This window comes from Macrobrachium nipponense, chromosome 45 (genome assembly GCF_015104395.2).
Source record: "Macrobrachium nipponense isolate FS-2020 chromosome 45, ASM1510439v2, whole genome shotgun sequence".
Lineage (NCBI taxonomy): Eukaryota > Metazoa > Arthropoda > Malacostraca > Decapoda > Palaemonidae > Macrobrachium > Macrobrachium nipponense.
The window spans coordinates 49,588,289-49,603,209 of NC_061105.1; the positions used below are offsets into that span (position 1 = coordinate 49,588,289).

Sequence of the window (14,921 nt, forward strand, 5' to 3'; positions counted from 1 at the left end):
GTTCTAAATTTTGCCGTTCTTTAAACAATTTGATTTTTCTATGTATGATTCTCTCCGGTTTATTAAGCTTTCTTGATATCTCTCCAACAGGAACTTGCACCGAATACAGCGCAATAATTGTCCTTCGCTCATCGAGGGATGTTTCTTAGACCGATAAATGACACAGTGACATTAGATTCCCGTGCACATAACATCAAAAGCAATAGAGTGAGATCGCCTGGTTCACACTGTTAGGACATCGTTTTTTTTTTTCTTTTTTTTTTTTTTTTTTTTGCTTTTAAATTTGATAGCATTTTGTGAGATTCCAATGTTTTCTGTAAAATTTAACAAATGGAATAGTTCAACTACCTTCAACTTAATATTGAAATGATAATTTAAGGACTATGTTTATGCGACTACTAGTGATAGGTGTCTCCTATCTGGGTTTGGAATGTATATCTATGGTTGTGATATGACGTTTTTTATCACTTCGTTTCGTTCACGTCAATTTTGCTATATAGTAAATAGTTTCACACAATAACATAACATAATGTTCTAAAGATATCAGTGACTGCTTTTAAACGTCATTACATATGATTTCTTCTATCTTTGAAAAATAAATAGATAAATAAGGCATGAATCTTGCGTCAGGCAGGTGAACGAAAAATTATGAAACTCTGCCAAGAGTTTTTTGGCCGACAGTACGTACGTATAAGTGCACCTAGTAAATACCAGCAAATACATACACAATATATACTATATACATATATATAAATATATATATATATATATATATATATATATATATATATATATATATATATATACTATATAATTTTTCCAAAAGGAATTTGAAACGACATAGTTTAACGACAGGCCATCTAGCTTTTGAAGAACCTCCGGTGCAATGACCCTTATCCTCTTGGGGACCTGGATTCAGCTGCCTCTCCCACAATTCTGGCATCCGACTTTGTGAAAGAAACGTAACAATATATTTACTCTTCGCGATGTCTAATCCTAATTTATTCATGAGCAATGTTAGTATTTTCTCAGGCGCTTGGAAATAATGGGCGCCTCTCCCACCACAATAAACTCGAAAACGAAAGCCAAACGGTGAGAAAAGCACAGATAAGTCGAAAAGTGTATAGGAATACACATAAAGGTAATTCAAAATAACCAATAAAATCGTGTAGAATAACAGGCACTCACAGTTGCAACTGACTCTTCAAACAGAAACCCTGTCTCTTTTTATACTCGGCCATTGGGATCAATTGCAACATCGGCCTCCGTCTCTCGTCCTGCAAATTAAAGTCATCTGAATTCATTCGATTTTGAGTCGACCGTCGTCTAAGATATGAATGATTCACCACCTACTCGTGAAAGGACGTCAATACGGGGGATGATGTTGATGAGATACACTTCGATTACACATCTAAATTGCATTAGGAAAACAATTCTACAGCCTATTAAACTCTACTTCCACAGGTATAGCCTGTGTTCGTATGTATTCTTTTTCTTAAATTCATTGTAAATCCCTTTACATCCCTCTGGGCTTTCTTAACAATGACGTAAAAGGTCAAATGTCATTTTTATTCTTCTTAATAATAATAATAATAATAGATGGAATAGGAGACCTTTTTTATTCTTCTTAATAATAATAGAGAGAATAGGAGACCTTTTTGTACTTCTTAATAATAATGGTATAATAGGAGACCTATTTATTCATCTTAATAATAATTAGATAGAAACAGGAGACCTTTTTATTCTTCTTAATAATAATTAGATAGAATAGGAGACCTTTTTATTCTTCTTGATGATAATAGATAGAATAGGAGACAAAAGCTCTCTCAGTATTATAAACAGAGGGCCCATCTTTTTTCTGGCCTTCAAGACAAGACTGACAGAGAAAGAGGAAGGATATAAATTTCCTTGTTTCCCGAAAAAGGAAAAACCCAAACACATTAAAAATAGACATCTTTCATCTATAAGAAAGAAGAAAATTTCGAAAAAAACAAAAAAAAAGATGTAACTCACTTCTACGTACATACATCCTTCTACACAAAGAGGAGAAAAACGAAGTAAAATCACAAAAGAAGAAAGAGAAGAGAGGAGAAGGAATTCTCCCCTCCCCCCGTCCCCCCCACACGAAAAATGATAGTGATTTGCAATAACTTGAGGGAACCGATCCAATGCCTCAACGTCTCACTGAATCCCCAAAATGACGGCAGACTTCAAAACGTTTTCACCAGAAACGTTTTCAATGAGATATCGTCTCCGCCTTCAAGGCAACTTCAGACTGTAACAAATCTTCGAGATGTGATCAAGTATCTTGAAAAATAGAGCCTTATTCTTGTGAATATTTTAGAGAAGGAGAAAATAATATTTTGGTACTGTTTTTTCTGGGTGTCGTAACATGAGGATTGTTGCAAGTTATTCAACTTTCAAACAACAACAACAACAACAAAATTAAAACAGAAACTGCTTAAATTGTACGGAATAATCTTTACTTGAGAGTAAAATAAAAAAAACACCAACACCAACATAACCGTAAAGAGAGAGAGAGAGAGAGAGAGAGAGAGAGAGAGAGAGAGAGAGAGAGAGAGAGACCTGAACCGAAACTTCCGATCAATTAGGGTTCTTTATCCTTATTTTTTCCTTTCTTGTAAATAAATGTTTATTATTTCTCCTTGTAAACCACAAAAATGTTTCAAATTTACACATTTTCTAACAGACAGAAACCGACAGAAAGTTTTTTTTTTTTTTTTTTTTTTTTTTTGCGAAGTTAATACTCCTGTCACTCCGATCCATAACAGTGACGATGGGAAAATAAAAAAATGAAATTTATATTGTAAAAAACGTTCTCTCTCTCTCTCTCTCGTTTCTAAGAAAGATTAAATCCCAACAATCTAAGTTTCGTTCACGGATTTATTCAAAAGCAGCTTAAGAAGTAAAAAAAAAAATTAATAAAAAAAAAAAAGAATCGCGAGAGAAAACTCATTAAACTCGCTGCACAAAGCGTCTTTCAAGTCCCCAGGCAAACAGCGGAGACAGAGACCGCGACAATCCTCGGGATTATGCAACACATTGAAAACAAAAATAAGAATAAAGTGAAAATAAATATTAATAAATCCTGTAGGCTTCCTCTTCAGCGATCTGTCTGCTCCGTCTGTCTGTGAACTGTGGTAGTTTTGCAAACGGCAGACTACATAACTAGGGGAGTCCTCAGACGGAGCTGCAGACAGAATTCTTATACATTTATGTGACTATTTTTATTTGTTTATTTATTCATATATTGTTTATTCAAAGCATTGCCTAATCTGCAAACATGCCAAAGACAGATAGACAGAGCACATTCTACACCACACACAGACACATATTTAAACATATATACATCGAATACAAATGTCCTTTAATATCTAATTCGCTCTACCTCGGAATTAATATATTTTCGTATGTGTTGACCAATGGGGAAATTTTTAGTCGATAAGAGATTTGTCGGCTCACGGGCGCGAACCATCGAACCCAACAAATCCAGGACGCACAGTGGCGGTGTGGTTTAAAGCTTCACTGTGCGTCCTGGATTTGTGCCAACAAATCTTTTATCGACTAAAAAATTGCCCTTCGGTTAACATATACCAAAATATATTAATTCCGGGGTAGAGTGAATTAGATATTTAAGGATATTTGTTGTCGATGTGAATATATATATATATATATATATATATATATATATATATATATATATATATATACATAAATGTGTGTGTGTGTGTATGCGTGTGTGTGTGAGTGTGTGTGTGTGTGATGGTAATTGCTTCATAGCAAAGAAAGTTAAAGGAAAGGAGAACGCATTTTCGAGAAGTTCAGCAGCAAGGAGGCGTTAGCGCAATGTGTTGGAGGTGCCTGTTATCATGATGGTTCTAGAATCAGCAGGAGTGTTGTGGATCTCGTCAGGACGTGAGAAACGCCGCGATTTCTGATGCAATACCTTGTCTAGATTCATCTAGGGAGTCCTAGTAAACTCGGGAGTCTGTGACGCTCACCGTAGGCTCCGCCCCCAGAGTGCCGTATAAATGCGACGAACGAACTTTGGAGAGCAGTGATCGTAGTAATAGAGAGTGATAGTAGAGAGAGATCACCAGTTAGTCACAGAGGAGATATCCTCAGTAAGAGCCACAGATCAGATTATCAGTGAGAGACAGCAGCAGTGATCGTCAGAGAGAGACTAGAGACGAAGGAACCGACGAAGTATCAATCAAAAGAAGAGTTGTTCGAGAGTTGGTTGGATATTAGTCTAGTCGTCTTCAGGAGTGGACGGCCGTGTTATCTCAACGTCGAGCAGACTTCAGAGAAGAAAAGGTCCTGCTACAGGTTTTGGGAGTTCCTGCCTTTCAAGTAGACTAGTTTCTGCAATACGAAGTCAAGAGGACGACTGCAATCGCCGCTCTACATTTATGAAGCCAGCGCGTCGAATTGCCAAATTGACTAGCAGTATTTGAATTGCCTCACTGTTCCCCAGTTCATTGCAGTGTAAGATTCTGTCTTTTTTATGTAAATAGGATAGGAGATACCATTCTGCATTTACCTATGTTAGTAAGCTTGTAAATAAACCTTTGTTGTGTTAGTGTTTCTTTCTATATTCGTATCCCCAGTTTCAACTGTTTGTGTTGATATATTTTTTTTTAATTTTTTTTTTAATTATTTCATATCGAACCTGAAGCGGACCTCTCTCAGAGGCCGTAACCAACTGTGTCGACCCTTGGCCAGGATATTTTGACACCGTAACATTGTTTCTTTCTGATCTCAGAGTCCGTAACATTGTGGCGACCTTGCTTAGGCTATCAACTTTAACAGTTTGAAACAGGGAGGATATAGAAAGACTCAGAATGAGTGAGATGGTGAAAGTGTTTATTGAGTCAGGTAAGCTACTAGGTCTAGAAAAGAAAGAAAGAGAAAAGTATGAGAGAGAGAGAGAAGTAATGAAAATGCAACAGGAAGAGAGAGAGAGAGAGCGTATGCATGAGTTGGAAATTGCTCGGTTTAGGAAAAGTACTCGTAACAGTCGGTCGGGCGAGAACGAAAACGAAACTGATAGGTTAGGTATGAGTGCAGTGCTAAAATTAGTAACCAAAGTTCGATGAGGAAGATGTTACGACATATTTCATGTGTTTTGAGAAGTTAATGGAACGAGTAGGCTCTCCTAAAGAAATGTGGACTTTATATTTGCAGTCAGTTTTGAGTGGTAGGGCACTTACTGTGTATAGTGCATGTCTAAGGAGGAATGTGATAATTATGATATCGTGAAAGAAACTGTTCTTAGCGCGTATAGGTTAGTACCAGAGGCATACCGTAAAAAATTTAGAAATTTGAGAAAGGATGAAAATATTACGTATGTAGAATACGGTAAGAAGTTGGAAAGGCTGTTTTTTGATTGGTTAACTTCTTCTAAGGTTGAGGATTTTGATAGTTTGAAGTACTTAGTGTTGTTAGAAATCTTCAAAGATAACGTATCCCCTGAGATTAAACTTTATATAGAGGATAGGCGAGAAGTATGTTTTGCAGGAGCAACTAGGCTAGCTGACGAATATAGTCTAACTCATGATTTGAGCGTTGGTAAGCAACGAAATGATTCTTCGTCTGGTAGAGTACAAAGCAGTAAAGGTTTTAGTCCTAGTAATAGCAATGCGAGTAAAAGTGACTATTCCTGTTATACATGCGGAAAACCTGGTCATACGTCTAAGGTTTGTAAGAGTAGAATGGCATCTAGTGGCTCAGAATTAACTTGTTTCCGATGTAATGGGAAAGGGTATTTAGCGAGGAATTGTGCAGTAGAAAGGAAGGACGGTAAGAAACCAGTGTCTCTAGTTAACCTTTTGTCAAGTAGGGATGATGTGATGAGAGAAACTAGGAAAGTTTTTGGTGAATTTCTGTCAGAAGGCGTAATTTCCTCTCTTGGAGGAGTAGATTCGAGAGAAGTGGTCTTGCTTCGAGACACAGGGGCCGTTGTCTCACTGATTCGGAGTGATTGTGTGCCGAACAGGGCAGAAATCAATATGGAAGAGAAAGTTGTTAGGTGGATTTCCTAACACTTGTGTTCTTTGTCCTTTGTTGAAGTTGAATTTAGAAAGTCAGGTAGTTGTCAGGAGAAGAAAAATTTGCCATTGTGGACAGTTTGCCTGTCGAAGGCGTTGACATTATTGTCGGTAACGACTTAGCTTTATCCAAGAATGTGAACCCTGTTGTGAGGAATATTCCAGTGCCTGAATGGTAGTAACTAGGTCGGTTTAGATACAGACTTAGACTACGGTCATAATTTGTTCGTGGATTCGAACGAGAGTGAGTCGTGATTCGAACGTGAGTAAGTTCGTGGATTCAACGTGAGTGAGTTCGTGGATTCGAACGAGTGTGATAGAGGTAGCGAGGTTGATCTTGGCATGAGTGTGGCTGAGAGACCTAACTCTATCTGGACAGCGATAGCCAAATGGAAGGTGTAGCTGTCGGGGAAGTAACATAGTAAATGTACAGGAATCTAGTCCTAGTTACGGTGATGAATTAGGCTCTAACGTTTTGGATAAGGATGAGCTTGTCAAGTTGCAGAGAGAGGATGAGACACTAACCCGAATTTTTGAATGTGAGCTGGATGATGATCTCGATGATGTGTGTAAGGCAAACTTTTTGTTTAAAGGACGAAGTTTTGTGTCGTTATGTTCGACCGAAGGCAGGTAGTGAAAGGGGAATCACAGAACAATTAGTAGTTTCCTAGGAAGCTTCGTGAACTAGTTTTGAAGTTAGCATATGATGAGCAAGGACATTTGGGAGTAAATAAAACTTTTCAAGTGTATTAGAAGGCGTACTTTTGGCCTAAGATGAAAAATTATGTAAGTCTTAAGAGGCATGGTTTTAACCTGTCATGAATATCAAATTGCAGGGAAAACCGATCAGGTAATTTCCAGAGTTCCATTGTGTAATATTCCTTCAGTAAAAAAAATACAGCTGCTGAACTAAATATAAGAGAACACTTAAAACTAAGTTACAAGGCTCATTTAAGAAAATAAACTATCAATAAATTACGTTAATTTGACACCTTCCTCCCCCTCAAAAAAAAAATTATTACAAAATAGAATACATTTTTTTTAATACCACAATCATATTACATACTAGAAGATAACCATATAGACAACTTAATCTAAAACATCCTGCAAGGGAAAAAAAAAATAGAACTTAATCTAAACAAAATATCCTGCAAGGGAAAACAATAAGGTGAAGCAAAACTCGGAACATAATGAAACAGACTTAAGACAAAGCCCGAATCCATACATCATTTTAAACATGATTAAAATTGACTACCTTAAATATAATTTTCAATACAAACCCCGAAGGAGAAATGAGAAGGGCGAGGTGAGAAGAGAAATAACCAGACTTACATCCTAGAAAGGGCATCAGGAATACAGTTATCAACACCCTTAACATCTTAATACTTAAAGGAAACTCCTGCAGCTGAAGAGCCCAACGCAGAATCCTCTGGTTAGAACCTTTCATTCTTTCGATGAACACCAAAGGGTTATAGGTCCGTCCAAATTTCTACGGGAAAGGAAAATTAGTAACATATGGTTTGAAATGAACCAAGGTACGAATTAAAGCTAGTGCCTCCTTCTCGATGGTAGAATACCTTCTCTCAGCATCCAGCAACTTACGACTAAAGTAGGATACTGGACGCACTTCACCATCTTCATGTCTTTGAAAAAGTACTCCACCTATACCCACATCACTGGCATCTACAGCCACAATAAACGGTTTCTGAAAGTCAGGAGACATTAGAATGGGGTTAGACATCAAGACAGTTTTCAGTTTTAAAAAAGACTCCTCACATTGAGTGGTTTTCCGTAGATGTGCTGAGCCATCTACGGCGTATGTGCATTGTGGAGTTTGATCACGGCTGTGATAGCGCAGGTTATCGTCACTTGCGACGCCTGTACTCCTGATTCCCGCCGGAGGATTTGGCGGAAGACGTGGTCGTCGCTGTCCCGCCACGTAGGAGCGTTACGCCAACCACTGTCCTGTCCGTCTTCAGCTGCTTGTCCAGGAGAGCTAAGGGCTCGTGAGGAGGCTCGTAGGGAGGCAATTGCCAGGTAAGAGGTGATTATCCTGTGTTGTCCCTCGGAAATTATCTCGACCCCTGGGTCTACCTGGACAATTTGTGGGCTCCCCCGTATAGCTGCTGGGAGGTTGAAGCAACTACTTCCGTGAACTCCTGTGCACTTCGTTATACGCCCGAGGATTTGCGTATTTAAATATCAATTATATTTGTATATATATGTAGTTGTATTGAGTTGTCGGTATTGGGTATTTACTGTCCCTCAGAATATTATTTGAATTTAGTTTTAAGTTTAGTACCAACACTGTTAGGTAGGAGATTTAAGGTTTTCCTGTCTTTATTTTCTCTAGTCTTCCTTCAATCTTATAATTATAGGTTAGTGGTTTTTTTTTCATTATTGGGCCCGTAGTATTATTATTTGAGCCTTTGGCATGTTATGTCCTTTCCTTTACTTTGTTGTTAGGGTCAGTTTTCAGTATTAAGGAGTCCTTGTGAGCTGTTATTTGCTCCTAGTATTTTGTGTATTTATGTTAAAGGTTCCTCACAAGGCTTATTTAGTGTTAAGTGTATTTTGTAATTAAATATTGTTAATTTTGTTCTGGTGTTTTGTGTCCACATTCCTCTTACCCTGTGTACTTTTCTACTGCCTACGATCCCTGTGATTATTTAAGTATAAAGAACCTGTATTACGGCCAAAGGGGTCGTAACATATATATATAATCAAACACATTAATCTCTTGCAGGCTTCTGGAATTAGAAAGAGTCTCTTCCATTATTTCCAGGAAAATTCGTTCCAGCAAATTTGTTATTTCCATTTTTTCCAGACAGCAATTTACAGTAACATTTCAATTGCACTTCCCGAGGTCTGATTCATTAGGTTTTGGGTCATAATGACTTTGGTTCCCTTTTGTTCCACTGACAACGAAGCACGGACACAATAATCCAGGATATGCTTCGAAAGAGAAATGTATTTTTGGTTTTTTTGGACGCCTATTTCAAACTGTCACAAAAATTGAAAGAGAGAGTTTCAGCAATGTGCAATTAAAGAATTTCCTTTACTGAAACAATACATTTCCTTCTCATTAGCATATTCACACAGCCTTGCTGTTACTAAGCAAATCAATTCTCTGGTGAATTATAGCCGTCACGACGTAACAGTGCTGTATAAAGACTAGCACACAGACTGACAAAGAGACATGCTAACTAATAAGAAATAGATTGATATGTTTTAAAATGCATCTTTCAGACGATTTACCTGAAATATATTGCATGTTAATAATGAATTTCTGTAATTAATCAATTTAGAAAATAGACTGCTTTTGCTCACGAATGTGTAAATGACCACAGATCCCAGTGAAGAGAAAAATATTTCTTCAGTTCTGTTTCCGACATTCAGCCTCCACTCATAACAAAAACAGAAACAAAGTTGAAAAACTAGCCATAAAAGCCAATTGAAATATTAAGTATATCAATTAAGATTTTTCTAAATCGACAATTAAAGGCTTAAGAAAAACTCGACACTAAACTGCTCATTTTCCATCTTCAATCTCCATTACATGCTTCCCATTTGCCCAAACTCAAATAAATCTGATGTCGCTCCAACGAAGAACTCGTTATTTTCCGCTCGTTTAAATCGAGAACCATCACTTGCGTCACGATCGAAATGAGAATCACCACTTTCCTCTCGATCACAAGGAGATTGTCCAGAAACTCTTTCGGGAAGAAGAACAATAAAACCTCGCGACCCGAAATATTTGATGACCTTCATTAAGAAAGAATCTTTGGGGACCGTCTAGCACACGTAGATATTAAGTACTTCAGGGACCAACTGTGCTTTGACTACTACACACACACACACACACACATCACATACATATATATATATATATATATATATATATATATATATATATATATATATATATATATACATATATATATATATATATATATATATATATATATATATATATATATATATATATATATATATATATATATATATAGCCATCAATGAAGGGAGGACACACACAGATGTACATGCTGTCTTTATTGCAACGTTTCGTAATTATCAAGGTTAATTACATCATCAGGCTGTTAAAATGAAAAATAAATTTCCTAGTAAAATTGTAAAAACAAAACTAAAAATTAAAAATTCAGAAATGCAAAAGTTAAAAAGTTATCTTACAAGTGTACAAAATATACACATTGAAATTAAGGAAGTTAAATTATTTAAAGGACATACATTAAAATGAAAGATAAATGAACATAAATTTTTGCTTATTTTATGTTCATTTATCTTTCATTTTAATGTATGTCCTTTTTAAATAATTTAACTTCCTTAATTTCAATGTGTATATTTTGTACACTTGTAAGAATAACTTTTTTAACTTTTGCATTTCTGAATTTTAATTTTTAGTGTTTTTGTTTTTGCAATTTTACTAGGTAATTTATTTTTCATTTTAACAGCCTGATGATGTAATCACTTGATAATTACGAAACGTTGCAATAACAAAGACAGCATGTACATCTGTGTGTGTCCTCTTCCTTTCATTGATGGTTATTATATGGATTGACTCCTGGCTCCTGGCACTAAGCTATATATATACACACACACACACACACACACACACACACACACACACACACACATATATATATATATATATATATATATATATATATATTATATATATATATATATATATGTATGTATGTGTGTGTGTGCGTGTGTGTGTAGTAGTCAAAGCACAGTTGGCTTTGAATATATAGTATATATATATATATATATATATATATATATATATATATGTGTGTGTGTGTGTGTGTGTGTGTGTGTGTGTGTGTGTGCGTATGTATGTGTATGTGCGTGTGTTTAAGTAGTCAAAGCACAGTTGGCTTTACTACTACTACTACTACTACTACTACACACACACACACACACACACACACACACACATATATATATATATATATATATATATATATTATATATATATATAAAGTATAGTTTGTTTTCCCCACGAAAGGGTTACTCATAAAAAGCGCTCCTCAATGGGATGGGGTTGCGAGCCCTACAACTATAACCACATTCTTCGTTTGGTATAGCGATCTGCCTACAAAAAACTTATTTACCCAGTATCTTCACCCTTACCTTTACTTCGCCCCCTCTCTTTCTTTTAGGGAATAGCACTGTGTAACCTTATTGCATTAAATAAAATTATCTTAAGCTGGATATATAGTAATAATAAAACTAATGATAAACTATCTGTGTTTTCATGAATAACAAAATATGATGGTGATAATGTTATTGTCCTACTGGAAGCTGAATGAATGAAATGAAAAATGAATGAAATCACGAATTGTTACTAGTTCAGTAATCGCGAAACCAAAGAGGTTATGGTGAAATATCTGCACAAATGATCTCAGCCGACAATTAAATGACACCTTGTATGCTAACCAGATTATTTCACAAAATACGAAATGAGGTAACAAAGCTTGACGATTGTGACTTCAGTCACAGCCAAGACAGGAGAGAGAGCTGGCCTGACTGGATGTGGTCAATGAAGAGACAATACCCTTGCGTTGGTCTTAATGAAATGATTCAATGAGTATTTGTGGAGGGCATAAATATATCTTCTTATTTTTGTCTGTAATTCTATTAGCTCACCTCTTTTACGATTGTGTGTGCGGGTGTTCACTCCTTATATTTCTTCTCGTATCGTTGTTCTGTGATCTGGAATCCCTTGTTATTCGCCTCTGAAAATAAAATGAGAGAACGAATAAGAGTCATGAGATGAAAACCTATCATTTAAAAACACAGTTCAAACATGAATGAGTGGTAATAGCAAACTGAATACCTGTTTTCTAAAGGGAGATGAAACTAAAGAAGTTAAATATATATATATATATATATATATATATATATATATATATATATATACATATATATATATATATATATATATATATATATATATATATATCAACTGTTTTAGATAAGTTTTAGATTAAAATCATTTCGTGCAATATCCTAGACCCAAATGGAGGCCAAAATCCATAGGCCTAAAACTTACAGTGGATTACTCCCCTTTTACAAAGACCCGAGTAATCGAAAATAATGGAATCGAGATCACGTCCTCCGATGGATATTATTAGGCCTACAGTCGTAGAAACACTGCGCGTTTTCTTATATAGTCAAATGGCCGTGGCAGTGCTTAGGCTTGTGAGATCATTTTCTTAAAAGATGGTGCTGAATGGATGGTTAGTTTCGGAGTAAGCGTTACAATAACAATGAATAAAAAATGAACACCATCATAGGACACGTATGTGGCGATTGTAACACCCACCATATCCGTCACTAAACTCTGCCAAGTTACTGTGTCGTCCTGTGCATGCTTTTCCTTCATTTTTACGATTTGGGATGTTCTTACTGCTTCCGTTTTCCCTGATTCGAAAGAAGATTGGCTCATTTACAAATAGAAAGCGTAAAGCTAACGAAACAGTAGGAAGGGAATTCTTTCAGGGAATTCACAGGGAGTAAAATAACCTATCAATCATTAATATTTCTCTAACATATCCAGTAACAGTTTCTTACATTTTGAAGTTTCAAAATACGAAAGTTCGAGTGAAGGAAAGTTGTAAAAGAAAGTTTCTATGGAAAACAATAAACGGAGTATGCAGGATGTAACATCAAAATAGTGTCGTGCTCTTCCCTATATGTAGTACTATTTTTTCTTTCTTTCTTTCTTTCTTTTTACCTTCTCTTTTATGCCAAATGCTAACGAACCTTAATAACTTGCAACGTTGCCTTGTCTAATTAGAATCTTAAATAACGATTTCCATTTATAACAAAATAATTACGCTACCGTGGCTCAAGTTACTACAAGCAACATTTCAACCAATTATACTTTTAAAATGAAGAAACATAACGGTCCATTCTCCCTCCTGCTACGGTTGAATGTGTGTGGATCAAATTAATTCAATATTAAACTAACTAGAATTCTCTACACTTCACATCAATGATCCGAAAATCTGCTTTCCACAGTTGCTTTTTTATTTTTTAATACGAAAGAGATAGGTAACGATTATTAATACCATAACAGAAATACTGAATACATAGGCTACATGCTTTATAGAGAAAGACGAAATTTCGTTTGACTCAGAAAGCAAACTGCATACATACATTCTACTGAATACGAATATTTCCATGACTAAAGATCATATCCAGATCAGAAATACATGTTCACCATAATACTAACAGGACATCTGTAGCCTAGACCGAAGTGGATATATGTTAACATGACGCCCGTGTTTGGTAGGCTATGCCACCGTTATTCCAATACTGTCGGTGGCCCCAAGTCATAACCGATTTATAAGAATGAAAATGACAACTATGAAAGACAGATTTAAAAATTGAATCACACTTACCAACGGATATATCGATTTCAGGAGAACGAACTCTGGCTATACAACTAGGCCTAGGTCTGTTTGGTGCAGGGTTTTGTCGTCGTGGCTGACCCGGTACTATGTTCTCGGAAGTGGCATTTTATCCCTCCATATTTTCACACACATGGCATCTTTCCCTCAATGTGTCATCATTTCGTCGACGAAAGATTGGACGGTTGCAATCTGACCGCAGAATCATGTCCAAACTGACTCCGTAACGTCTAGTACACCAATGCAATTTAGACTAAAACTGGAAGAGCTGGCTGACGGCTTAGCTGAGCATTGGCAACGCAAGATCAAATGAGTTTACATCTAACAATTCAATCTTACGCCAAAAATAACATTTCTCATGGTAATGTAAAATATATTATTCAAAATACAAAAAAAAAAGAAAAAAAAAAAGCAAACATTAATCTAAAAGACTTTTTTTTATAGTGATTTCATCTAACCTAAAACGAGATAACTACATTTGACACCACACTTAGCGAGTCATGCACAAGTGACCATTCCATCGGGTAACATTATGCTGTGCTGCTGATAGTGCTTGAAAAACGCACGAGTGACAGTGACTACAACCAATTGCGTGTCGATTTTCTGTCCTGAATACCTCTATGAGCCATGCTTTACGCGATACACCTCAAAAACGGTAAGAGCAACACTTAAATTGTTTTGTTTCCCCTTAAATAGCGTCTCGTTTTCATCACCAATAAGCATTATCTTTGATGTTGCCATCATGTTGGGATTGGGAACAAAGTCAGAAAGTTTGTTCTTTGCAGAAGTAATAGACTGATATCGGTCACCATTAGAGGTCATAAGTACCCGTGAGTCTAAATACATATGTAAATGGTTCTTATGTACTCAATTTGGTGTTTAAAACTTATTGCTTCTCTTATCTTTAAGAATCGCCTTTATGTTAAGCGTCTTTGCCAGCCGTGTGAAGCTCTCTCTCTCTCTCTCTGCACCATATGTCATTCCTGATTCATAACATCTCTCTCCCTCTCTCTTTCACTTAGCTTTCCCTTATCCCTCCATCAAATGGACATATAACGGCCCATCGCCTTCATAGGCCTAACTTCACGGGCGTGGGTGATTAGATGAAATATTAGTGAGGATCTCCCTTCTTCTGACTCTGTCTATTGTTAAACCCATAAAATATAAAGATATTGGAAAGGAATTTGGGGCTCCTGGTGGTTCTTATGACTACCCGGACAGAAACGATTAAGTTTTATTGGTACTCAAATTCAATTATATTGGGTAGGCCTATGTCATAAAACCCCTGTTAGCCGCACTATTTGAGATATCTTTCTATGCTCGTATAGAGAGAAGATCCTGTATTCCTACTCATAAATTTTGCCCAATGTAAATACAGTTGATTAAGCTCCTCCATTTTATAAACAGT

General features: G+C 36.1%; 1 long non-coding RNA gene across 1 annotated transcript in view; it reads right to left on the reverse strand.

Moving 5' to 3' along the window:
- The window catches only part of LOC135214162 (uncharacterized), a 252,298-nt gene that overhangs the window by 119,627 nt on the left and 117,750 nt on the right, over window positions 1-14,921 (reverse strand). The gene's annotated exons all lie outside the window — the stretch shown is intronic.